Below are 25,245 nucleotides of genomic sequence, written 5' to 3' on the forward strand. Positions count from 1 at the left end.
GCAGCTTAACCCGCAGTGCCACGCAGCCCCTCCTCTCTCAGTGCTTAGGAGTTCTAATCCTCAGTAATACACAGGATTCTATTTTGCTCTTTTCATTACTTTGTTTATACACCACTACAAAATTGGTTATCAAGAAAAATAAGCAGATGGCTAAAAAAATTACAGGTAGATAAATAAAAAAGAGAAAGAAAAAAAAATTACAGGCCACTTGTATTGAATGTACAATCTTACCTAACAATGAATCCACATGATTTCCCAAATTTATTTACTAGTTAACTATCTTAAGTGTCTCATTTAAGATTTATAGTAGAATGTGAGCTTATTTCATATTTTTCCATTTGTACTAAATAATTAGCATCACTAGGTAGGAAGCCAACTCTCACCTATTCCCCCCCCCCCCTCTTTTTTTAAGGAATGAAATGTGGGCTTACCACTGTAAGATTAGGTGCTTGGGTCTACAGCCTTATCATCCTGAACCCACCGATCTGGTCAGATCAGGTGCTTGGATTTAAAAATACCGTTTCTTTCCCTACTCCTCACAATGATGACATACTACCCATTTTAACCATGAAATTTAAAAAAAAACTATCCTTCACCACAGTGCACAGACTAATAGGGACAGAGAACTGGGTCTAAGGAACACGGCAGGCACACAAGACTCGCCTGGAAGAATGGGTAAATCAACGCAAGAGGCAAAAAGGGACTTGGAGGAGGCACAGAGGAGGGACTTAATTTGGTGATAGAGGAGGACTGCTGGAAGCGGGCAGGGGTTACGGTGGTGTTCTTGCATTCTCCGGGCTGCTTCGGGGAGCGCGCAGTTTGCAAACCCGAAGCACACACCGAGCCCACAATGATGTGCACCGAAGTCCACACAACGCTGTTAAATTTACAGCGTCGGAAAACCCACGCTCTTGTTAGATCCACCGGGCCTCCGTTCTCTTGCGCAACCTGCACAGGACAACGGAAGACACATATTTTTTGCAGGGGAGAGTTGACGCGGCGGATAGGACCAAGGGCGGTGCCCCCAAAGCGCGAAAACACGGGGAAACTATCGCGCGCTCACCGACCTCCCACAGACCCCAGTCAGGATCAGAGTCTCTCCCGAGATCAAATCCCGCGCTCTTCCTTCTCCACCCGGCCTCCCGCTGCACTCCGCCCCCTTCGCATCCCTCTCTCGGGCGCGGCAGAGAAGACAGGTTCTGGCCTCCCTCCAAAAGGGTGAAGCTCGCCTCGGGTTTTAGTTTACCACTTGCGAGCACATACCGAGAAAACACAACCGCCGACCAAATGACATTGCAGCAGCACACGCGGCCCGAGAAGGAAGCAAAACACGAAGAAAGGCGTCAGTCTAGCAGCCACGTGAGGTGGGCGATCCCGTCTGCCCTCAAGGCTAAGGACTTCAATTCCCGGCTTGCCTCCGGGCGGGTAAACTCCGCAGACTACAACTCCCAGAGTGCCGCGGGAGAGGCCGCCTCAACCTCCCACTCGACTGCTTGCCGCTCCTCCCGCCCCTCCCCCGCCCCTCCCAGCCGGATCGGCGTGCGCCTGCGCACCGGAGGCCAGAGGAGTCTTACCCAAATGTAAGATGGTGGCCCGTCTGGCTGTGGAACCCACCGAAAGCTGAGAGTCTGTCTCTCAGCCGTAAAGGTCGGACTCGCTGAAGCAATCAGGCCCGGTTCTGGAGAGTTTTTTTCCTCGACACTCGTTCAGTGGTCTCTTTGTGAGGACGCGGCAGCGCCTGGAGTCGTCTAAGGGAAAAGCGAGGCAAAGCAGGCGGGTGAGTCTATGCGGGGCTGGGCTTAGGGGAAACCCGGGGCTGACCGGCTACGAGAGAGCGGAGGCTTCGCTGGGACTGTGCAGGCCGCACCCCCTTCCTCCCCACCCCCCCCGCTCATCTTCACCCTCCTCTTCCTCGGGCTTCCTCCTCCTCCTGCTCTTTCTCCCTCACCCCTCTACGCCACAGCAGTTACCACCAGGAAAAGGGAGCGAGCAGAAGACAGCGCGGCCACCAGCGCCGACTCTTCAATAATTTCTTTAATTGGGGAGGGTGAGGCGGCTTCTGGTCTTCAGCTCTCCCCCACCCTATATTTTCGTAGGGACAGGAATCTTAGGGCTCGGTCCTCCTCGTTTCCTCATCCCCGCACCCCGCCACCCCCTCTGACGTCCTTTCCCTCCGACCCCGAGACCACTCTGCTGCTGGTCAGTGCACCCCTGCTCCTTGCTCGCTCGTCCTGCTGCTTTGGTTTTTGCTCCACTGCTGCCTGCTCTGGAGTTCTTCTCCTCTGCCCCCCTCGGGTGCTTCCAGGCGGCCCCGGGTCCGTCCGGCACGGTTAGAGCGGCTTCCGATTTGCACCTTGTCTTCCTTAAACCGCATCTGTCAACCGAAAGCCGCCCCTTAACAATCTAGGTAATGTTGCTTGCTCCTTCCGACCCACCTGTTTCTCAGCCTGCTTGGGAATTGCCCGTCCCTGTCCTTGGAGCCGGCACAGCTTCTTTGCACACTAGAAAAAGCTTCTTTGCATGCTGGAAAAAGGGGTGCCCCGTCTCGGTCCTTGAGAACTAAAGCAAGTTGGGAAGTGAATGAATCGAGGCAGCATGCTGTTCCGCGCCGCGAGTGGGGATCGGCTCCAGGCAGTCCAGGAAGGAGCGCTTTCCTTGGGCTCTCAGTAGTCTGTCGATTATTCGCTCTGTTGGGACGTGGCTTTTGTTTTTGTTTTTCCCATGCTGCTAAGTTTTCTTCGGAATTGCCTCGCCCCAGGACACTTGAGGTGTCTGATCATACCCATAAACTAGTCGAAACATTTCAAAATAAGGTAAATCTGGCGTACACGCAAGCACATAGAAATGATGTTTAGACGATCTGTGGGTTACAGAATTGATTAGCTGATTATTGACCAAAGGGAGTTATATTGATGTTAAGCTTCATTGGTGACATTTTTTATTTATGGTTTGAGTGGAAAATTCCTCTCTCGTTAATAGCAGGTTTACTTTGGATTTGAAAAGTTCTGTTTGATGTTTCTAGAGTGAAAGTTAACTGAATCGGTTGTCTTCAATCTGTTATGTATACTAAAGAAAAACCAGTAGCAAGCCCACATCCCTGATACTGTTTTTTCCCTCCTTTTTAAGGAAAGGGGAGGCTGGGAAAAGAAATGACAGAGCTGGGCACATACCTGTATTCAGGGACTATCACTGTGCTGTTATCTAGAGCAGAGAACTGAAGCAGGAGGTGGCTTCTGATGTGTTTTGATGAAAGCACAATTGCGATGCACTAATTGTATGATGGAAAGAAAGGGCCTTTGCGCTTGAGACCCACTGTGAAAATGAATTAGCAGACAGGATGGCAGGATTACCTAGAGGAGATACAGGCAGGGCCATTTGACAGATAAATAGGCCATTAGGTACTTTAGATATATGTAAAGATGTTTAAAGTTACAGTAACAATCTCATTCAGAACCTATCTCTATTTGCAAAGGTAAGAATACCTTAAATGTAAACATACATACAGTACCCCTTTAGCTGCTTTTGCATATCACTGGATTACGTATAAAACCAGAATCTTAGATTTGGCATTATAGTCACTAGTTGTGATGAATGGCCCGTTGTACCCAATATAAGCTAAGATTAGAAAAGCTGTTTGTAAAACTTTTCCTGTCAACCCCTTAAATCCTGATTTGGAGAAATTAAATAAATCCCTGCTCTTCTGGGAATTGGAAGTAACTTACAAGAGAAATTGTCCTAGGTTGTAACTTGAGGTTTAAGAAAATACTGTCAAGTATGTTCAGTACAAATTGCTTTTCATCTTGTGGGTTATATCGCACGCTGGTGGAGGAGCTTTCCACTCTGAACAGTCCTAACTCAGGTTTGAAAACCCTTGGCAGTCATACTTGGCTGGCTGGTAGCATTGTGTTCTAGGAGAGGGCTGTTTGTGTGGCAGAGGGGGAAATCATTTTAATACATCCTTTTCTGAAGTGGTGGTTTTTTTTTTTTTTTGCTTTACTAATTATTTGTTCAGTTTTCTCTCATATTTCTTGATGGCAGTCATCAGAGTTTTAGTTTGAGCTCTCTCTAGTAAAAGCTGAATTCACGCTGGGGTGATTTACTTTGTCTGATGAAGATACCTAAAGGTCTTTGATATTTAGATGGAGAGTATCTTCAGTATCTTTGTCTAGATTTTTACTTGTGGCGTTATAAACATTGCAGCTTCCTACTTTATGGATTGTTTTAGCAATTTGAAATACTCTGCCAGATTCAATAGCTGAATACCGCACAGGAGTAGGTTATCGTGTAAGAAGGTTCTTGAACATGACTTAAAGTTGAGTTACTTCAAAACTGTTTTCAGAAAGTTGCATCGACCTTTAGTTCTGTTCAGATGTGACAGTTAAAGGGATAAAACTGTTTCAACTTAAGTCTAAATGGGAATACTGGTGATAGCTTACAGCTCATTGTTTTGTTGCCTGAGAATAAACTCCTAGCATTAAGGAATTTTATTTAAAAAAAGATTTTATGTCTTAAGAGAATGAAATAAGTATCTTTTCAGTTCAAGTAGTTTGGTTTTTGAAAGTCTTGCTTTTTTCTTTTCTTTTTGGGGCGTGGTGGGGGAAAGTCAGATACACAGAGAGGAGAGAGACAGAGAGGAAGATCTTTCGTCCACTGGTTCACTCCCCAAGTGGCCGCAGTGGTCGGAGCCTAGCAGAGCCGAGTGGAACCAAAATCAGGAGCTTCTTTCAGGTCTCCCATGTGGATGCAGGGTCCCAAGGCTTTGGGCCGTGCTCGACTGCTTCCCCAGGCCACAAGCAGGGAGCTGGAAGGGAAGTGGGGCTGCCGGGATTAGAACCAGGATTAGAACCGTCACCCATATGGGATCTGGGTGTGTGCAAAGCAAGAACTTTAGCCACTAGGCTACCACGCTGGGGCCAAGTCTTCCATTTTTCTTCCTACTCCCTGTTTTAAAGTGAAGTAAGCTGCTTTTGTCATTTTGATGAATTTTTCAGTGTGCTTGCAAATAACACTTAAGGGACTCAATTAAAGTGTTATTGTTTAGATTGGCCATCTAAGTGAGATAGAGGGTTTTAATTTGTGAAGCTTCACCTTGTGCTGAAAATTCACTTAGCTCACTGTCGGTAACTATAATAGTGTCTTGACTTTTGGCGAGAAAAGTTAGATGAACTCTGTTGGTGTGGAAGAAAACAGTTGGGAAATAGGTTATAGAGATATTTGCTGTTCTAGAAACAGTATAACGAGAATGTACTACATACTTTTCTCCAAGGATTTCTTCGTCTAAATGGAACTTGTAAATGGTTTTCATCCCACTGGGATTGTGCGTATTAGAGAAAACTTGTAACGCATTCTGAGATTTATGAATTTTACGTTACTTCCAAGATGTTAGGAAAAACTACAAGTAGCCATTCTTGAATAAAGTATGATAACAACTCCAATATTCTTAAGATTTCATATATATTTCTAAAAAATTGAGAGTATACAAGTCATAAAGACAACAACTTTTGTGATGGAATTAATCATATATTTAGTGGTTTTCTGATAACTTCAAAAATGTTTTTAATCTCATTGTGTGGATTCTTTATTTGAGGAGAATATACAGTAAATCTTACCTTTTTCCAGTGCAGTAATATCTTGTGGGTTCTGTCACACATTGCTTATTTATTGGAGAGGAAGTGAAAGCAGCAGGCAGACATGGAGAGCTCCCCTCTGGTGATTCTAGCCAAGAGACAACACTGGCTGGGCTGTAGCTGGGACCTCAGTCCCGGCTCCCAGGTTGGTGGCAGGAGCCCAGCTTCTGGAGTGGTCACCATTACATGAACAGGGAGCTGACATCAGGAGCCAAAGCCAGGAATCGAACTCAAGGCATTCAAACAGGGTGTGGGCGTCTTAACCACTGGGATCCTGCTCCCACATATTTCTTTTTATGTATTACGATCCTTTTTTTTTTTTTCAGTCAGAAAGTTGTTTATGGAAAATTTCAACACTCTTTGAGATTCTGGTTGCATGTTTTTTATCATGGGAGAAATGACATGCTACTAAAGAGGGAAAACAGCATGTTAGAGATAGAAGGGGTACAGGCAGGTTGAGTGTGAGTTTACTTCCTTTCTGAGGAGCTTCTGTGTGAGCCTGGCTTCTGCATTCAACTTTATACTTGGAGGTTGTCATGTTTTTAATTACTTTAGATGATGGGTAATGCTATTTGGATAAGCCTTACTATTTGTATAGGTAAATATCTCAGATATTGCCCAAAACTAACTCTTTTAAAGTTACATTTGGAAGAATCTCTTGAGTTGTTCCAGCAGTTAGACTCTGACTGAGGAGCAGGATGCTCAGATTGGTTGTCTATGCGACCAGTTTGGGATGAAGGGGGAAATCAAGGCAAAAAAGCAGTGTAAGTCAATTAAAATAGGTACCACGTGACTGTTTCTGAAAAGAATTAGTGAACAATGTTTTAGTGAAAAGTAATGTTTGAATTGTGCAAAGTAGCTATGGACTGAAATATCAAAGAGATAGAACATTCCTTAAACCTCAACAGATACGTTATCATTCAGTCAAATCTGGAATTCGGTCCTTGGAGTGAAGAGGAAGTGCTGTTTTCAGATTACTTAAGACTTTATTAACTCCTTCCCTGTTAGCTTTCTGTGTATTAGGAATTTCCGGAAATAACATTGGCTAATGCAGGATTATTAAACTTCAAATGTAGCAACTTATTTTGCTTTCTAAAGATTTCTTGCCTCACATGTTTTGTTTATAATTTTTCTGATTTTTTGTTTTCAGCAGTTAATTTCAGTGGACGATTTTGTGAATGCCGTAATTGGAAATTTGTAATACAGATAGTAATACTTTAACGATAAGATTAAATTTTCTTATTACCCCCTCTATCTTGATTATATTTTCTCCTCTAATTTATTTTTGGTAGTTCTTAGATAAGAATTAGGATATTGAAAGTTCTGTGTCAAATTATTTCTTTCTAATAACTTTTTTTCTTGTTCTCCATGTGGATCTATGTTTTGTTGGGTAAAGAAAATATTATTAATGTATTTTGGTGTTGCCATTTGAAATGAGTACACATCATCAATACTTTTGAAAGAAACTTCTTGTGAAAAATTGTAACAAAGTATAATATGAGCCACCAGCTTCAGAGATGATCAACTCCTAGCTAGTTTAATCTGTACCCCCACTTCATCCTTCCTCCCCATCCTCTTTTGTTTTGCATTATTTTGAAGCCAATTTGAGCATCATGTTATTCCATTTGTACTTCAGCTTTTGTGATTTAAAGGGAAAAAAACCTGATCTTTAAAAGCAGGATTATTAAATCAGCTTTTTCAAATAGTCTTTGGGTGCTTATTGTAGACAAGCTCATTGAAAAGTGATAGTCTTGTCAAGAACATTGTTAATATAACTGGTACTATTCATGAAATGTACAAATAGCACGTACATAGTCTGGACTGCGTCTGTCTGTTGGACTTGTCTTTAGACCAGAGATTTTGAAATGAGGCTTTCTGGAGAAAGCAGGACTTGAATAAGGAATATGTAGTATTATTTGTATGGTCAGAGCATCTCCCAAAGGAGAGCATTCCATACATTCCTTGTGGGGGAGGGGGCATGAGCAGCCACTTGGTCCTGGGGACTGGTGTGATGTGAGGGGCATGGAAGGAGTCAGAGCTCTGGAATCCTGTTACCTTTGGGCAGTGATAGTAAGTTTGTATAGCTAGGTTAGAAGTACATATTGAAGGATATCTTTAGGGTCATGTTGAATTCTTTTTTTTTTTTTAACCTTAAATATTTATTTTTATTTAACAGTCAAAGTTATATAGAAAGGGAGAGATGGAGATCTTCCATCTGCTAGTTTACTTCCCAAATGGCTGTAATGGCTGGGAATGGGCAGGTTCAAAACCAGGAGCCAGGAGCTACCTCTGGGTCTCCTGCGTGGGTGCAGGGTCCTAAGCACTCAGGCCATCTTTTGCCACTTTCTTGGTATGCCTGCAGGGCGCTGGATTGGAAGTGGAACAGTCCATATGGGAGGCCAGCATTGTAGGCTGAAACTTCATCTACAGTACTACACTGCCAGCCCCTTAACGTTGAATTGTATCTGCTAAGTAATAAGAAATCAGAAGAGATTGTTAGGGAACAAGAGCTAAGGGCCTTTTTTTTTTTTTTTTTTTCCTGAAGATTTATTTTATTTGAAAACTAGAGTTAGAGAGAGAGTTCTTCCACTGGCTGATTCCCTCATCAAATGACTGCTGCAGCCAAGGATGGGCTGGCCAATGACAGGAGATGAGAACTCTCCCCAGGTCTCCCATTTGGCGCCCAGCAGCTTGGCCCGTGACTCGCCACCAGAGCAGTGGAACGCAGGTTAGTGCTGCTTGGCCCGTCACTGCTGCCATAGCAGTGGAGTGCACATCAGCAGGAAGCTGAATCAGGAGCAGAGCTGGACCTCAATCCAGGTTCTCTGATTGGAATGCCAGTTTCCCAAGTGACCTTGTGACAGGCTAAACACATGCCCCGCAAATGTTTTTGACTAATTTTAGATAATTGATTCACTTGGGAAAATGCAAATCTGAAAAAATAAAATAATCTATGATTATCAGAGGCTACATATTTTAGTGTAAAAAAATTTTGCTTCATCTCTTTTTTGTGTTAGTTAAGAATAGATGGTTATAAATATCATGTTTTGAATGGCTATAGCCAGTAAATATTTTATATATTTTTTAAATATTTATTTTTATTGGAAAAGCAGATTTACAGAGAGAAGGAAAGACAGAAAGATCTTTGTCTGCTGTTTCACTCCCCAATTGGCTGCAGCCAGAGCTGAGCAGATTTGAAGCCAGCAGCCAGGAGCTTCTTCTAGGTCCCCCACACGGGTGCAGGGTCCCAAGGCCTTGGGCCATCCTCGACTGCTTCCCAGGCCACAAGCAGGGAGCTGGATGGGAAATGGAGCTGCCGGGATTAGAACTGACACCCATATGGAATTTTGGTGTGTTCAAGGCGATGACTCTAGCCGCTAGGCTACCATGCTGGGCCCACAATTTTGAGTTAATTTACTATCTTTTTTGTTGTTGTTGTTACCTCTAGATAATTAGCAAGTACAAATAATGAGAAAGATGGTAACAGGAGTAGAGTACATTATTGGGAAGTAACAGGTTGTACTGTCCTAATCAGCACATCCAGAATCCTAGGCATTGTGAGCACTGACATGATGCAACAGTAAACAGTCCCCATCTGACCTCACGTGATGCGTGGGTTGGTCTCAACAGGCAGACTAACTAAAAATACTGTTTTAGATTATCTCCAGGCTATGTGTATATATAGGAGATATAAATCCATGTCTAGACTTGAGTCCCACCACCCAGTATCTCGTTATGTATATGCAAATACTCCGAAATCTGAAACAGTTCCATTCCCAAGCATTTCAGGTAAAGGATACTTAGCCTGTCATCTATTTAAAATTGATGTTTCTTCTGTTGTTAGACATCCTTATATTTGTAACATACAGAGTTATTTTTAACTTTTTTAACTTCTTTATTTAGCTGGTGTGGTGTACTATCAACTATGACCAACAGACTAGAAACCTGTTGCCTTCTCCTTGGGAATTTGTTTTAATGGGGACTTTAATGTGTTAATTTTGAAGGTTGAATCGAGATCCTTTTTGTATGGGGGAGCATTAAAAAAAGTTACATGCTTTTGTAATAGTCCCCAGTGTTTGGGAGAAAAGTTAATGTCAAATGTGCTATGTAGGAGAATTTTAGTATTTATTGAAGATTTATTGATTTATTTGCAAGGCAGAGTTGCAGTACAAGGTGGGTAGGAAGTTCTCCTCACCATCTACCTGCTGGTTCACTCTCCAAATGGCCATAATGACTGGGGCTGGGCCAGGTGGAAGCCAGGTGCCAGAAGTTTCCTTTGGATCTTGCACAAGGAACTGGACCATCTTCCACTTTCCTAGGCACACACATTTTAGCAGGGAGCCAAAATTGAGCAGCTGGGACTTGAATTGACCCCTGTATGAGACAGTCGTGCTGCAGGCTACAGTTTAATGGGCTGCTCCAGGGTACCAGCCTGAATGTTAGTGATTGAGAATGCCTTCATTGGTAGCTGCCAATACAGACTTGTTGCCAGTAAATTTGTATTTAATCCTTTGGATTATGCAGTCATTGAGTGTTTCAGTGGATACAAGAGAAAATAGCTCCTTGGTTTGAAACTTTCTTCCAGATAGTTTGGGAATTTGAGACTTACTGAATTAATCTGAAATTATTAATAGTTTATGCAGTTTTTAAAGATTTGTTTTTTATTTGGAAGCTTTTACAGAGAGAGGAGACAGAGGGAGGGAGAGAGAGAGGGGTCTTCCATATGTTAGCTTGTTTCCCACGTGGCCGCAATGGCCAAGGCCAGACCAGGCCAAAGCCAGGAATCGGGAGCTTCATCTAGATCTCCCATGTGGGTGCGGGTCCCAAGGCTTTGGGCTGTCCTCTGCTGTCTTCCCAGGCCACAAACGGAGCTGGAACTGACATCCATGTGGGATGCAGGCAATTGCAAGTCTCCATTTAGGATTAACTTTCTAAGCCACCACACCAGCCCCTACATTTTTCATTCATATAGTGCTTGGAAGCAAGTTTTGTCAGATGGCTGTGGTATATCCGGGGTAGCTAGGAGGGTAGATTGCTTATCTGTTTAGGAGATGTCATTACAGGCAGGGGATAAAGTGGGCAATCTGATGTTTTAATAATGGTCCTTGTGCATAAGGTATGGATGGCACTGTCTCCTTTATTGCTCTTGTGTATATACTGTTTCTAAGTTAGATAGTTTATTACTAGTTGGAAAGGCAATAGTTTTCAGTCTTTTTTTTAAGATGTATTTATTTTTATTGGACAGGCAAATTTACAGAAAGTAGTAGAGTCAGGGAGAAAGATCCTCCATCCTCTGATTCACTCCCCAAGTGGCTGCCAATGGCTGGAGCTGAGCTGATCCAAAGCCAGGAGCTTCTTCTGGGTCCCCCACACGGGTGCAGGGTCCCAAAGCTTTGGGCCGTGCTCAACTGCTTTCCCAGGCCACAGGCAGGGAGCTGGATGGGAAGTGGAGCAGCCAAGCCATGAACTGTCATGGGATCCTGGCACATGCAAGGCAAGGACTTCAGCCACTAAGACACTGCACCAGACCGTTTAGCCTTTTGTTACTCCAACTAATGTCACTGTCTTGGCTTGTTCATTTTAATCTTTCTAGATCCAAATCTGACAATTTCATGACTTCTCATTTGGAAGGATTAGGGAGAAAATTGAAAGAGGAGAAAATAATAGTATGTGCTCATCTGCTCACATGTCAGGATTGGTGTGTGGAGGAGCCTCTGTCTTTCAGTTTGTAACTGTATGGAATCAGTTGAGAATTAACTTTATGAATTCTTTATGAGTCTTTAGAAGCCTTTAAAAAAAGGTTCTGTGACCAAGTAGAGTGGGTGGTAGGTCAAACTATAACATTTTCAGCAGTATATATATGAAATATATATATATGTTATATAAATATATTATATATATTTAGGAATTTCTTGCTTCTACTAAAATCTCTTCTGCCATACTGAGCCTATTTTTTTTTTTAAAGATTTATTTATTTTTATTGTAAAGGCAGATTTATAGAGAGGAGAGAAAGAAAGAACTTTCATATGCTGGTTCATTCTCCAGGTGGCTACAGTGGCCAGACCTTAGCGAAACTGAAACCAGGACCCAGGAGATTCTTCTGGGTGTCCCTGGTAGGTACAGTAGCCCAGGGCTTTGGGCTGTCTTCTACTCCCTTCCCAGTCACAGGCAGGGAACTGGATGGGAAGTGGAGCAGCCGAGATATAAACTGGCACCTGTGTGGGATGCTGGTGCTTTAAAGGAGGGTTAACCTTAATTGAGCCATTGCGCTGGGCCCTGGGTCTACTCTTAAATATGATTTTGTTTTCAACAAAAAGCTGCTATTCTTTTTTGATCTTTACAAAAGCAATGAGAGTGCAATATGTTAACAGAAACATGATAACCAATTGTTTGATATTCCTGTGTTGTCATATGTTCTTTTCTCAAAGCAATTAATATTTTTGGTTATTTTGGAAAACTCTGGATAATAATCTTGGTATGTTCATGTTTATGAGTTTTGCTTTGTATGTTTTTAAACCTTATAATCTTAAATACTTGGGAAAAAAAAAACTTGCCATGACATTAAAGAAAGTATTGCTCTTTAGTGTTTGGAGGTAATGATTTTTCCTAGTTTTTGATAGCCTTCAGTTTTCGGTATAAGCTGTTTGAACTGTCTGTATTTTTACTTGTTGTTTCTGCTTAGACTGTATGCAGTGTCCGCAGCCTGGGAAGAGACTGGCTAAATCTGAATCCTAGTTCTACCAACTTGCTCTCTGCGAGTCCTAGACTAAATCGCTTAACCTCTCTGGGCCTGGGTTTTTACATTTGCCGGAAGTCCTAGGACGGTTATCTAATTCATGTAAAGTACTTAGAATAGTTTGGCACATACTAAACCTTGCACTTTAGCTACTGTAATATTTGTAGGAATGAAAAGACATTTACCTTTGAAGATTTAACTTTTCCTTCAGTATGCTTTTTTATGTCTAGACGCTGGACATGGATTTTCAGTAATTTGACTAAATGGAAAGCAAGCAGTTAGTTTGGGAGGCGAGTCAAAGAAATGATGTGCCTCGGTATCTTTTGAATCAGTAATGAAAAAAGAATCTGGAAAGATAGGTTAAAGGTGTTTTCTTTATTTACTTATTTTAAAGGTTTATTTTATTTTTTGCAAGGTAGAGTTACAGAGAGAGAGAAGGAAAGACAGAAGTATTGCATATTGGCCCAGTCCCCAGATGGCCATAACGGATGGAGCTGGAGAAGGTGGAAGCAGGTCTACATGGGTGCAAGGGTCCAAACACTCAGACCAGTCCTTCAGATACTTGTGTGAAACCCCACTGCTGCACATGTGATCCAGTGCTTCTGGGAAGGCAGTGGCAGATGGCCCAAGTGCTGGACCTCTGCCTCTGAGCAAACATGAGACCTGCAAGAAACTCTGGGTTCCTGGCCTGTGGCTGGCACAGGCCCCATTGTGGCCGTTTAGGGAGTGAATCAAGAGGGTGAAAGATGTCTCTTCCTCGCTTTGTAACTTTGCCTTCCAAATGAATCTTAAAACAAGCAAACAAAAACCAAACCAGGGCCTGGCGCTATGGCGCAGTGGTTAAAGTCCTCGCCTTGCACTCCCGGGATCCCATATGGGCGCCAGTTCTAATCCCGGCAGCCCTGCTTCCCATCCAACTCCCTGCCTGTGGCCTGGGAAAGCAGTGGAGGACGGCCCAAAGCTTTGGGACCCTGCACCCACATGGGAAACCTGGAAGAGGCTCCTGGCTTCGGATTGGCTCAGCTTCAGCCTTTGCGGCCGCCTGGGGAGTGAATCATTGGATGAAAGATCTTCCTCTGTCTCTCCTCTCTGTATATCTGCCTTTTCAATTAAAATAATAATAATAATAATAAATCTTAAAAAAAAGATTAGCATAGAAATTCTTAAAAAAAAAAAAAAAACCAAACCAAACTAAGTCAACCAACAATATATTGGTTTAATCTGAGCCCTTTGTGCTTCTGTCTATACAATACCTGAGACTTAAGATTCATCTTGGGCCCAGTGTGATGGCTCAATGACTGAATCCTCACCTTGTAAGCATTGGGATATATATGGGTGCTGGTTTATATGCTGGATGCTCTACATCCCATCCAGCTTGTGATCTTGGAATGCAGTACAGGATGGCCCAATGTCTTGGGATCCTGCATGCATGTGAGAGACCTGGGAGAAGCTACTATTTGTATTCTTTGTTGTTAATCTTTTACTAGTATAGTGATTGTTTTGTTCCCTGGTGTGTCCAAGGTTCTGGAAATAGTAGTTGGCACATTATATGTAATCAATAAATGCTTTTTGGATGAATAAATTAATTATTCTGTAATGGGATGGATGGGGAAATGAGTTAGAATGCTGTTGTTGATACTGTTTTGGGGGAGGAGACAGTGTTCTGAGACTGATGTATGGTACATAGAAGTGGACTGTCTCAGTGATTCCTCTTTTTTGCTTAAATGAGTTCTTAAGTCCATTTTGGGACTGGTTTTCCTGGTACCCATTTAGCCGGAAAGGGAAAATGTAAAACAAATTTTTTTTCTACAGTAATATTTTGTTTGATTAGCAAATACAAGGTTTGAGTGGTTAGCAGATCCTAGGTATTAGTTTATCCTCTGTGTCATTAACTTAAAGAATTTCTACAGTGACCCTACTGATACATTGCAGTTTCCTTTCAGATCCTCATCAGGGGTCACGAGGAACCATTTTTGCTGTGAGATTAAGAACTCACTTCCTTAGACTGGTCCTCCCCTGGCAGAGAGCTCTGACACGGTTAGAGCTTGGCGCCACAGGCTCTGATGGAGTGCGTTGAGTCCTCTAGCTCTTTTTATGTTACTGTCATTCTCCCAAGTGACGTTTCATATCTCACATTTTGATCACTATAAGGTTTTGTCCGTATCCTATCTTTTCGCTCCTCTCCAAGTTTTGAAGTCTTGCTGTTGTGCAGTCTGGTAGAATTCATAGTCTTTTATCAGCAAAATTTCTTATTTTCTTTCTTTCTCTCTTTCTCTCTTTCTTTCTTTCTCTTTATTGCAAAGTCACATATACAGAGAGGAGGAGAGACAGAGAAGAAGATCTTCTGTCCGATGATTCACTTCTCAAGTGAGTGCAACGGCCAGTGCTGCGCCGATCCGAAGCCAGGAGCCAGGAACCTCCTGAGTTTCAAGAAAAATAAATAAAATATCTAATTTTATTTTTTATTTTCTTATTGGAAAGGTAGATTTACAGAGAGAAGAAAATACAGAGAGAAGGATCATCTGCCCTCTGGTTCACTCCCCAAGTGGCCACAACAGCCTAAGCTAAGCCAATCCAAAGCCAGGAAAGGAAGCTAAGCAGCCAGGATATGAACCAGCACCCATGGGATCCCGGTGGATACAAGGCAAGGATTTAGCCACTAGGCTATCATGCCAGACCCAATAAAATATATTTTTAAAAAATACAAAGTATTTAAAAAACTGTAGAGTTAGGAACAATGACAATAAGCTAGGAGCTCAACTAGTCTGGGGTGCAGTAGATGCCATTTAAGCATTTATGGACATATCACCTATTAACAGATTAGTTTCAAAGAAGAGAAGTAGTTGCTGGGTAACTACCCCATCTCCATGCTCAGTAGAATCAGGCTCCTGGTCAGTGGAGGAGATCAGAGGAGTGAAATGCAGTTTTAGCCTCAATGTATAGCATCTTCCAACTGACCCCGAAAGACACTGTAAGAAAAGCAAAAAAAAGAAAAAGAAAAAAGTAAGTGCCAATGTATTAGGGAGCTCTAGGGGAATCAATGTCCTCAAAAGCAGAAAGTAGAGAAAATCTTCACAGAAGGAAACAACAATAATACAAGATATTTGGGCCCGGTAAGGTGGCCTAGCAGCTAAAGTCCTTGCACGTTAGAAGGAAGCTGTCAGAGGAGGAACTGCCAGGACTTGATTTTGCACTCTAATATGGGAAATGAGAGCAAGTGTTGGCTTAACCCACTGTGCCATAATGCTGCCTCCAGACAGTTGCCTTAGGGAGAAGACTGGATCCTTTCCTGTTAAAATAATCAACGTCAGAGGGAGATAGAGAGTGTGAGTGAGCTCGTATTTGTATTTATTGATTTATTTATTTTTATTTGAAAGGCAGACTTACAGAGCGAGAGATTCATCTCTTCCATCTGCTGATTCACTCCCCAAGTGGCCTCAGTGGCTGGAGCTGAGCTGATCTGAAGCCACAAGTGTCTTCTGGTCTCCCACACAGTGCAGGAACCCAAAGCCTTAGGCCGCCCTTGACTACTTTTCCAGGCCATAAGCAGGGAGCTGGATGGGAAGTGGAGCCTCCAGGACACAAATCAACATCCATATGGAATCCTGGTGTGTGCAAGGCAAGGACTTCAGCCACTAGGCTACCACACCCTTTTAAAGTATTATTAAAGAATTTAAGTCTAGCACAAGTGGTAATGATGGACTGCATCTTTCATCTGGTTTTCTGGAAGCTTCAAACTCAAAAATCCTCTTACTGTTTCCCCATTTTTCTCTCGCAGTGCACTGGATTATCTTATGTTTATATATATATATATATATGTTTATATATGGATAGCACATAAATAACATGCAAAGGTAATTTTACTTCATCCTTTATTTGGGGATATTTGGGGAGCTGCTTTAAACATCACTGCCCTGGCCTGATTTTGAGTGCCTTCAATTAGATTTGCCTCTTCTAGGTTTTCTGAATACCATCTCTCTCCTATCTAACCCGTGACTGGGCAATCACTTGAGCATCATTACTCCTGACTTCTGTTTTTTTTTTATAAGATTTTATTTATTTTTTTATTGGAAAGGCAGATTTACAGAGAGAAGGAGACAAATCTTGCATCTGCTGATTCACTCCCTAAGTGACTGCAGTGGCTGGAGCTGAGCTGATTTGAAGCCAAGAGTGAGGAGCCAGAAGCTTCTTCCAGGCCTCCTACGTGGGGGTGCAGGGTCCCCAGGCCTTGCTTCATCCTCCTGCTTTCCCAGGCCACAAGCAGGGATCTGGAAGGGAAGTTCAGTGGCTGAGATATGAACAGCACCCATGTGGGACCCAGGCGCATGCAGCTGGGCCAGGTCTACTCCTGACTTCTTATTTGGCCTCCTGCTAATAAGCTTTCTTTGTACAGGGCATGATATTGGATTCAGTATTTTGGCCTTCTGATGTCCACAGGCAATGGGTTCATCTTGATTTGCCAACAAAAACAATAGTCAATTTCAAGATTCTTAATCTCTTGGAGCGATTTGAATGTGGGTTTCACTCAAGAGCTTGTGGGTTTTCACCCGAGAACTTGTTAAAAATGCACAATTTCAGACTCCCAGCTTAAGCCCACTAAACCAGAGTGTTTTTGACAAGATATAAGTGCAATTTGTGTACAAGATCAAGATTAATAAACTCCGGATGAAAGGGAAATTAAATAGAACTGTTATATATTGATTTCAAGAGAGAAATCATGGTATGGAGTCAGTATAGATTTGTTTAGATTCTATATTAGTAATTCAGTTGAAATGGAGATTAGTCAACATGTAAGAGACTCCTTAAAGAAATAAAATGAATAGTATTGAATAGCCAGATATTATAGGGTGAAGCAAAAATTTATTTTGGATGCTAAATGGAAAATTATAATCCAGTTTGGTACTGGGCTATTGAAAACTGGGTGGGCCAGTGACAGGAAGTCAGAAGCCCGGGTGGCATCACAAGCTGTGATTTTTAACTGTGAGGCAACTAGAATCCTTTGTTAACAGAAACTCAGCATCATAACAGCACTGTAGAAAATCTTGAGAAAGGAATGAAAAAAAAAAAACTTACAATTCCAAACTACTAAAATAAACAGTCTTTTCAATTTTTGTTTGCATGTTATCCTGATTTATTAAAACAGATCTTGGTTTTGTACTGTTGTTTAAAGTCATTTTATATACTTTTTAACATTGTAAGTATTTTTGCTTCTACATGATTTGATTAGCTTTAAGGGAATCTTCACATCATGAACTGCATATAACCACAAAGCTTTAAAAATGTAAATTGAAAGTGTTTGTGCATTTAGTATTTATATTTTAGATTATTAAGGATCAAAATGGTTCTGTGGGCTTTGCTGAGAATGTAGATTGGAGCAACCTTTTAAATGACAATTTGGCAATGATTCTCAAAGCTAAAAAAATGTACATATCATTCTTGATCAACAGTTTCAGTTCTAAGAATTTGTTTTACTAAATCTATATCAATTAACCTACAGGGTGTTCATTACATTTACTAATTGTCTTGGCTTATTCAGGAAATTATTTTTTCTAATAAATATAGCTCAGTCACAGCATATTATGGCAGTTTATTCTGATTTTTTTCTAGTCTTTCAAAGTGGATTTATATATTTTCTTAGCATTTTAGTATGTTGTTGTTGTCAAAGATTTATTCTATTTGAAAGGCAAATTTTATAAAGAGAAAGAGAGACAAAGATATTCCACGCAGGCCTGGTGCGAAAGCTTAGTGACTAAATCCTTGCCTTGCATGCACTGGGATCTCATATAGATGCTGGTTCATGTTCCAGCTGCCCCACTTCCCATCCAGTTCCGTGCCTGGGGCCTGGGAAAGTAGTAGAAGATGATCCAAAACTTTGGGATCCTGCACCCATGTGGGAGACCTAGAACAAGCTCCTGGCTTAGGATCAGTGGGTCTGCCTTTCCAGTGAAAATTAATACTTTTGTTTTTTTTTTAAAGAAAAAAAGATCATCCATTCACTGTTTCCTTCACCCAATGGCCGCAGTAGCTGGAGCTGTGTATCCGAAGCCAGGAGCTTCTTTCTGGCCTCCCACTTAGATGCTGGGCCCAAGAACCTCGGACCATCTTCCACTGCTTTCCCAGCTCACAAGGAGAGATTGGAAATGAAGCAGCTGGTACTAGATCCACTGCCCATGTGGGATGCTGGCACTTGTAAGTGGAGGATTGGCTTGCTATGCCTCTGTGACATGCTCACATTTTATAATTTTGTTTTTTTAAGATTTATTTATTTTTACTGGAAAGGCAGATTTACAGAGAGATGGGGGGACAGAAAAATTTTCCATCTGCTGGTTTACGCCCCAAGTGGTCTCAGTGGCTGAAGCTTAGCTGATCCAAAGCCCAGGTGCCAGGAGCTTCTTCTAGGTCCCCCACAGAGGTGCAGGGTTCCAAAGACTTGGGCCATCCTTACTGTTTTCCCACGTCATAAGCACGGAGCTGGATGGGAATTTGAGCAGCTAGGATATAAGCCGGCACTTGTACGGCATGCCTGTGCGCGAAAGGGAGGATTAGCCAATAGAGCTATCTTGCCAGGCCCAACATCTTAGTTTTTTTGATTGTTTTGTCTGTGTCATAGACACAGCTTGCTTTCTCGTGATTTTTGATTAAGTTTTACTGCTTTTTGTGTTGAACAGGACAATCTTAACTGTTGAATGATTTTGGATAGGTTTGGTTAGTAAGTTCATTGCCCTTGTATGTTTATAAAATGTTATGGTCATGGCTTGGTATTTATATATTTAGTGCTCAGAAAAACATTCCACAAGCACTAATTATTACTTCACTATATTCATAACATATATTTACTATCAATTTTTAGTGTAACCACATCAGTAAGAAATGCTAATATATTGGCTATTGCATTAAAAATTAAGTATACTTTCCTAGTTTGCATTGAAATAAAATATCTACAGATGGGAATAATAAAGTATTCAAATAAAAATAAAAAAGAGCTCAAAGACTTACTTAGATTCCATCATGAAAGATACATTAGAAATTTTAATACTAGAAATACAAAATCAGTAAATATATTATAAATATTAACAAATATATATTATGTAAATATATAACAAATAATATGAACATTCTTTAGCCCTTTCAATTAAAAAAAAAGAATACATGGCAAGGCATAAAGTCATGAGTCTATGCTTATATATACTTATTTAATCTGGGAAAACTACAAGAGTTATTTGTGGTGGTTTTTATTATTTTCTTTTGAATATTGTTTCCACAGTTGAGTGCCATGCATGCCCATGTGGACATCTGACTGGAGTGGGAAGGGTCCAGGCATGGGGGAAGGTGGGTGGGACAAGTGTTTCCCACTCTTCTTGTTCTTGTGTCTGCAGTTGGGAAAGGGGGTTGGGAGATAGTGATTTGATGACTCCTTAAGACCCTGATGTGGGAAGGAGTGTTTCCGGGGTGTTACTAGAATGGTTTGGATAATTCTGAGACATTGTTGTCATTGTCTTCATTGCACCAGGGTTGAGAAAACCTTTCCAAGGTCTATAGGCTGACAGATTCTAGCTTAGGAACATTTTGTAATGCTTGACCACACTTGTCCAACTTGTTCTGCTTTCAGTCCTCTGATGAGGCAGTTGACATGCTACCTGGCCTAGATGAGCAGGCTGTCATGATCCCTGTGTGCATCGGGCAAGTGCTCCACTGCACAGGTATCAGTAGCGGAGGAGGTCCAATCCCAGCAGATGCACTCCCAGATCGGATTGTACATCCTGTGATTGCTCCTGTGGCTAGCATCTGAGTCCAGTGATTAGTTGGAGATTCCCTGAGGAAACCTTGTCTTAGGTGACCTCAGACTTGACTCTTACGTGCCAACCAGTGCAGAGTCGAGTGTGGTCAGCTGCACCAGCCAGCACACATAATGTTGGTTGAAGCTGCCTAGTCCATTTCCGCTCCCAGCTGATGGGTGCTGTGGCAGAGTTGGGATGATCCCCAGTAAACTCTCCCAGGTCTATTCCCAGTGCAGTTTTACATGTGCCAGCGTGTGCTGTGTGGTCTAGCCCGGTAGGTCCCACATCCCATCTGATCTCAAGCACAAACAGTGGTTGCTGGGTCTAACTTAGCCTGATCTTAGACCTGGCCCACACTTAGCAAGGGTGCTGCTACCTTAACCAGCCTGGCCTGCCCCCAGTCCTGGTTTTCTTGCCTACCAGTGGAAGCTACAACCCAGCAGGGAGTTCCCAATCAGGCCTGCTCCCACCCCAGATGTTCTGCTTGCCAGGAAGCACTATGATTAGACTGACATGACTCTCCAGTCCTGGCATTTGCCAGTGGGTACTACAACTTAGCTACGGTTGCTGACCTGCACCCATTTTGACTCTCTCATAGTGGTGAGTATGGCAGCCTAGCCCAGCCTGGCCTGAACCAACCTTCCCCCAGTCCCAGCTGTGGAAGCAAAGACCCGGGAGGGGAGTCCTAGAGGTTCTCCTACCATGCCTATCCCTAGCCTTGGATCTTGCATGTGCCAGTAAGTGCTACGGCTCAGTCTGAGTTGGCATGCTCCCAGTCTTTGGCATTTGCAAGCAAGTGCTGCAGCCTTGCTCAGTTCAGCCAACACCCATTCTCAGCTCATGCTGGTAGATGCAGTAGCCTAGCTCAGTCCTCACCATCATTGGAACCTGGAGTGTGTTATGGTCCAACCTGAACTGGATTGTGCCATGTCATGGCTTTTACTGTGCCAGCGTGCACTGTGTACTGACCCAGTGTGGTTACTCTTGACTGTGGCTCTTGCTTTTACCAGTGGGAGCTGCAGCCCAGCAGGGAAGTCCCCAGAGTTCCCCTACCAGACCCATTTCCAGCCGCAGGTCTTGTGAGTGCTGGTGGGTGCTTCTACCCTGGCCTGGTCCACCCGTGGTCTTGCTGGTAGGTGTTCTAGCCTAGCCTAGCCAGATATGGACCACACCATATCAACCTGGCTTGTTCTTAGACCTGGCACACACAGATGTTGACCAGCACTGCAGCCCTTTCTGGTCCTGCCTTCCTCCAGCCCCAGCTGTTGTGTTCCCCAGAGGAAAGTGCAGCCTAGCTGGGGAATTCCCCAAGTTTCCCTACCAGGTCTGCTCCCATACCTGGATCTCACAGGTACTGGCCGGTGCTATGGCCCTGCTTGGCATGGTCTGCTTTCAGTCCTGGCCTTGCATGTGCATGTAGGTGCTACAGCCTGGCCCAGACTGGCCCTCTCCAAGCCCTTGTTCCCACAAGTGTCAGGTGAGTTCCGTGGTACAACCTGGCTCAGTCACTACCCGTAGCTCTCTGTGCAAACTTGTGAGGATAGCAGTCCCACAGCCTAGCCCACATCACCTACAGAAATTGTTCCTCATCTGGTTCTCTTGCGTTCTGGTGGGTGCTGTGGTCCAGTCTGATGTGGACCACCCCTGGCCTGACACTCAAGGGCTCGTACTGCAGACCAGCCTGTGTCCCCCAGCCTCAGCTTTTGCATGCGCCTGTGGGCGGTAGGTGATGCTTTTGAGCCCAGTGCTGACCTCCCTCAAGGGCAGGTACTTTGGTCTGATACAGACATGTCCTCTGGTTTCCACCTTCTTTAAACCACTCTGTCTCAGCTTCCTTGCCTGCAAGTGCAGTGGCTGGGTCCATGGAAGACCCCAGAATTCATTCCTTCTCTGTCAAACATGTCCTAAGCCACTCCTACTCCAGGATGTCCCCAGACCTTTTTTCTTAAGCCATCTGCAGCACCCCCAACCCTCCTGGGGAATGGGGTGCCATGTCCCGGCTCATGTTCCCCATATTTTTTTTTTTCAAAAGAATAAGCAACTATACTGGCATTCTGGTATAGGTAACACAAATTTGGCACTAACAGGGTGCAGAATACCTACCAGCTATTGGCTGCTTTTCTCCCAGAAGTATATTACTTGCCTTAGTACAAGGCAGCTTAAGCAATTGCCTGCAGCTGTGGTATAGTGGTTTTCATTAAGGCTCTAAAAGGTGGATTCATGTCTTTTAACTCAGTAGATCTATTGATTCTTAAAAGATACGAGTATAAGCATTTTAGTTATACTAAGACTGATGAATTTTTATTAGGTTATCTTTCGTAGGAATTTAACTAAACTTGCTTGTTTTCTGCAAAATGATTTTAAGTCTTTTGACTTTTCCCTCATTTTTATTGGGCTTATTTTAAAATTCTAGAATGAACATTTAATTTCTTGGTAGAATTTTTGTTCTTTGGAGATTATAGTTTTTGTATGTAAATGTTTTTGAACTTAGTTTAATTTAGTTTTACATTAAATTTACACAAATTTGTCAAATTGATTGAATACATGTAAATTACATTGTATTTTTACTCACAGTCTACTCAGTTTTTTTAATTAACTTTGCATTTGATAACCTTTATAAATTGGATAAGAGACTGATATTTTAGGTAATGTATGAAGAAATCATGAGCAATTTATCTTTCTTATTATAGAGCTCCTAGGCAACTCTGTTGTCAAATTCATTGAATCAGAATTTGCTCACTTCTGCGTTGGGATTGCCTCTTCACTCTGATCCTTTTCCAATATTGGATTTTAAAATATAGAATTCGGCTTGCTTGTGACTTGTTCTTGACTTTGATAAAGTTTTATTCCAGTGATTGTTCTACCATGTAGATAACAGTTGTGGAATACTGTAAGGCAATTTGGATGTCTCAGATATGGATTATATCAGATTTTTGCCTCATGAAAAGTTGACTAGTAAGTTGTATTAACTGCAATAGGAACTACTGTGCAAGGCATTTCTTTTAGTTAATTATTCATTTATGCTTAATTTTCAGACATTGAAAGAGATTATTGAATCAGTATACTATTTTTTTATTCATTATGGATTTCCCAAAGGATTGAGCCGGATTATAATACTATCAGCTCTCCAACTGTACATTTTTTTAGAATTAGCTACCACTGTTTAAATGCTTCATGTAGCAGTAACATGGTATGAAGTTGCTTCTGTTTACTTTTTTAGTTACTTTGTGTAGTAATTTAGTGTGAACAAGAAGTCAGAAGCAGGTGAAATGGTTGTGGCATGTAGAGTTTGTTTTAAATCCACCGAAGCCTTTCCTGTTGCTCCAGAGCCTCTCCTAGCCTCATTCTGAAGGTCTGCTGTGCAGTGCACCACGATTATCTTGAGTATTCCAGGTTTAGTGTTGTAGGATTGTCTTGGGAAACTTCTGTTTCTCCCCTTTCCTTCCTCTACTGGACCCTTTTGTTTCCCAAGTCTTCAGCTCCAGCTGAATAGGGGAACCAAATTCTAACAGATCAAGCTTGCCTCCTTGTTCTGCAGGGGTAAAGATGAGCAGAGATTTTATTATTATTTTTTTTTCTAAATTTCAGGTGTAATTTAATGCACTGAAATATAAATCTTAAATCCATGTAATATATTTGGAAAGTGCATACTCCCATGTATCCTGGATCTCCACCATAATTTAGAATATTTCCATTACCCTAGAAACTCTTTCTTAGTCCATCCTACTCAGGATCTGTCACCTGGAATCAACCTTTGTTCTGATTCTGTCAGCAGAGTTTAGTTTTGGCTGAAAGGGAATTTTTGTAAATGCAATAATTTCGTGGCTGGTGTCTTTACTTAGCTTAATACTTTCAGATTTATCCCTGTTAGATCTATCAGCAGTTCCTTTTTACTGCTGAGTGATATTGTAGTATTAGTATTTTATTGAATGAATCTACTACAGTTTATTCACATACTGGTGGACATTTAGATTGTTTCCATTCTGGCTATTACAAATATAGCTGCTTATGTTTCTTAACAAACCCTGTTGTGGATTGGGAGTCCTTATCTCTCCTTAAGGTTAGAGCCAGGATAATAATACTGACCCTCAGATGAAATCACTTTTCTTTTTGGATGAAAATGGTAGAGACGTTTGTTTGTTATGAGTTCCTACTGCTTTATAAATTAGAAATTATTTTAATTTTATTTGAAAGAGTTAGGGATCTTTCATCTGTAGGTTCATTCCTCCAATGCCCATGCCCATCTGCCATCTGGAGCCAGAGAAAAGCCAAGAGCCTGAAGCTCAGTCTAAATTTCCCATGTCTCAGTGGCAGAGACCCAAGTACTGGAGCTATCGCTTGCTTTCCTAGGGTATGAATCAGCAAGGAATAGAGAGAAGAGAGAGGGAGATCCTCCATCCACTGGCTTTCTCCCCAAATGGCTGCAGCAGCTGGAGCTGGATCAGCCTGAGGCTAGGAGCCACGAGTTTCCTCCCAGTCTGCCATGTAGGTGCAGGGGCTCAAGGGCTTGAACCATTTTTTTGTTGCTTTCCCAGGCTGCAAAGAGGGAGCTGGATTGGAAATGGAGCAGCCACGTTTTGAATTGTTGCCTATATGGGATGCAGGCACTGAGAGCAGACACTTATTAACCTACATGCCATGATGTCAGCCCCTTACAGATTTCTTTAATTTTACTACAATCTTTTTCAATCTAATAATTACTGAGGAATGTATTAGGCAAGTTTTTTTTCTGTGGTTCGTGAATTGATGTACATTTCCGCTTAATTTTGTATGTGTTTGTTTTCCTGAAAAAGGACTATATGTATCTATAGATGATTCTTCTTCTTCTAATAGTATTACATCTTCTAGAAGTGTTGCAGGTGTTACAAGCAACTTCACATAATTTGCTTTGCGTTATAAAAATTGTTTGAAATAATACATGGTGATGTTCGGGCCGCTATTGAATTTTAGGTGCTATTACACGATATGAATAATAGTATGATTTACTGTTGTGTTTAGCATGTTATCATGTATGTTTATTGTCACTCTCATTGGCTTCATTCTTACATTTTTCCCTTATTAATGCCTACATTGTAGTTTTTACAGTAATTGTAGTGGAAGATAA

General features: G+C 42.1%; 1 protein-coding gene across 10 annotated transcripts in view; it reads left to right on the plus strand.

Annotated features, from left to right (window-relative positions):
• The first annotated feature begins 1,540 nt into the window (after positions 1-1,540).
• CNOT4 (CCR4-NOT transcription complex subunit 4) overlaps positions 1,541-25,245 on the plus strand; it is a 94,969-nt gene continuing 71,264 nt past the window's right edge. For 6 of the 10 annotated variants that reach the window (XM_041002273.1, XM_041002276.1, XM_041002280.1 and 3 more), the window contains exon 1: positions 1,563-1,777. The gene's annotated coding sequence lies outside the window, so the exon portion shown is untranslated. Of the gene's footprint in view, positions 1,778-25,245 lie in introns of all 10 variants that reach the window. The other 4 variants (XM_041002278.1, XM_041002274.1, XM_041002279.1 and 1 more) reach the window with 2 other exon arrangements.

The sequence above is a fragment of the Ochotona curzoniae genome, unplaced genomic scaffold, assembly GCF_017591425.1.
Source record: "Ochotona curzoniae isolate NIBS_2020 unplaced genomic scaffold, NIBS_Ocur_1.0 scaffold_2476, whole genome shotgun sequence".
Taxonomy (NCBI): domain Eukaryota; kingdom Metazoa; phylum Chordata; class Mammalia; order Lagomorpha; family Ochotonidae; genus Ochotona; species Ochotona curzoniae.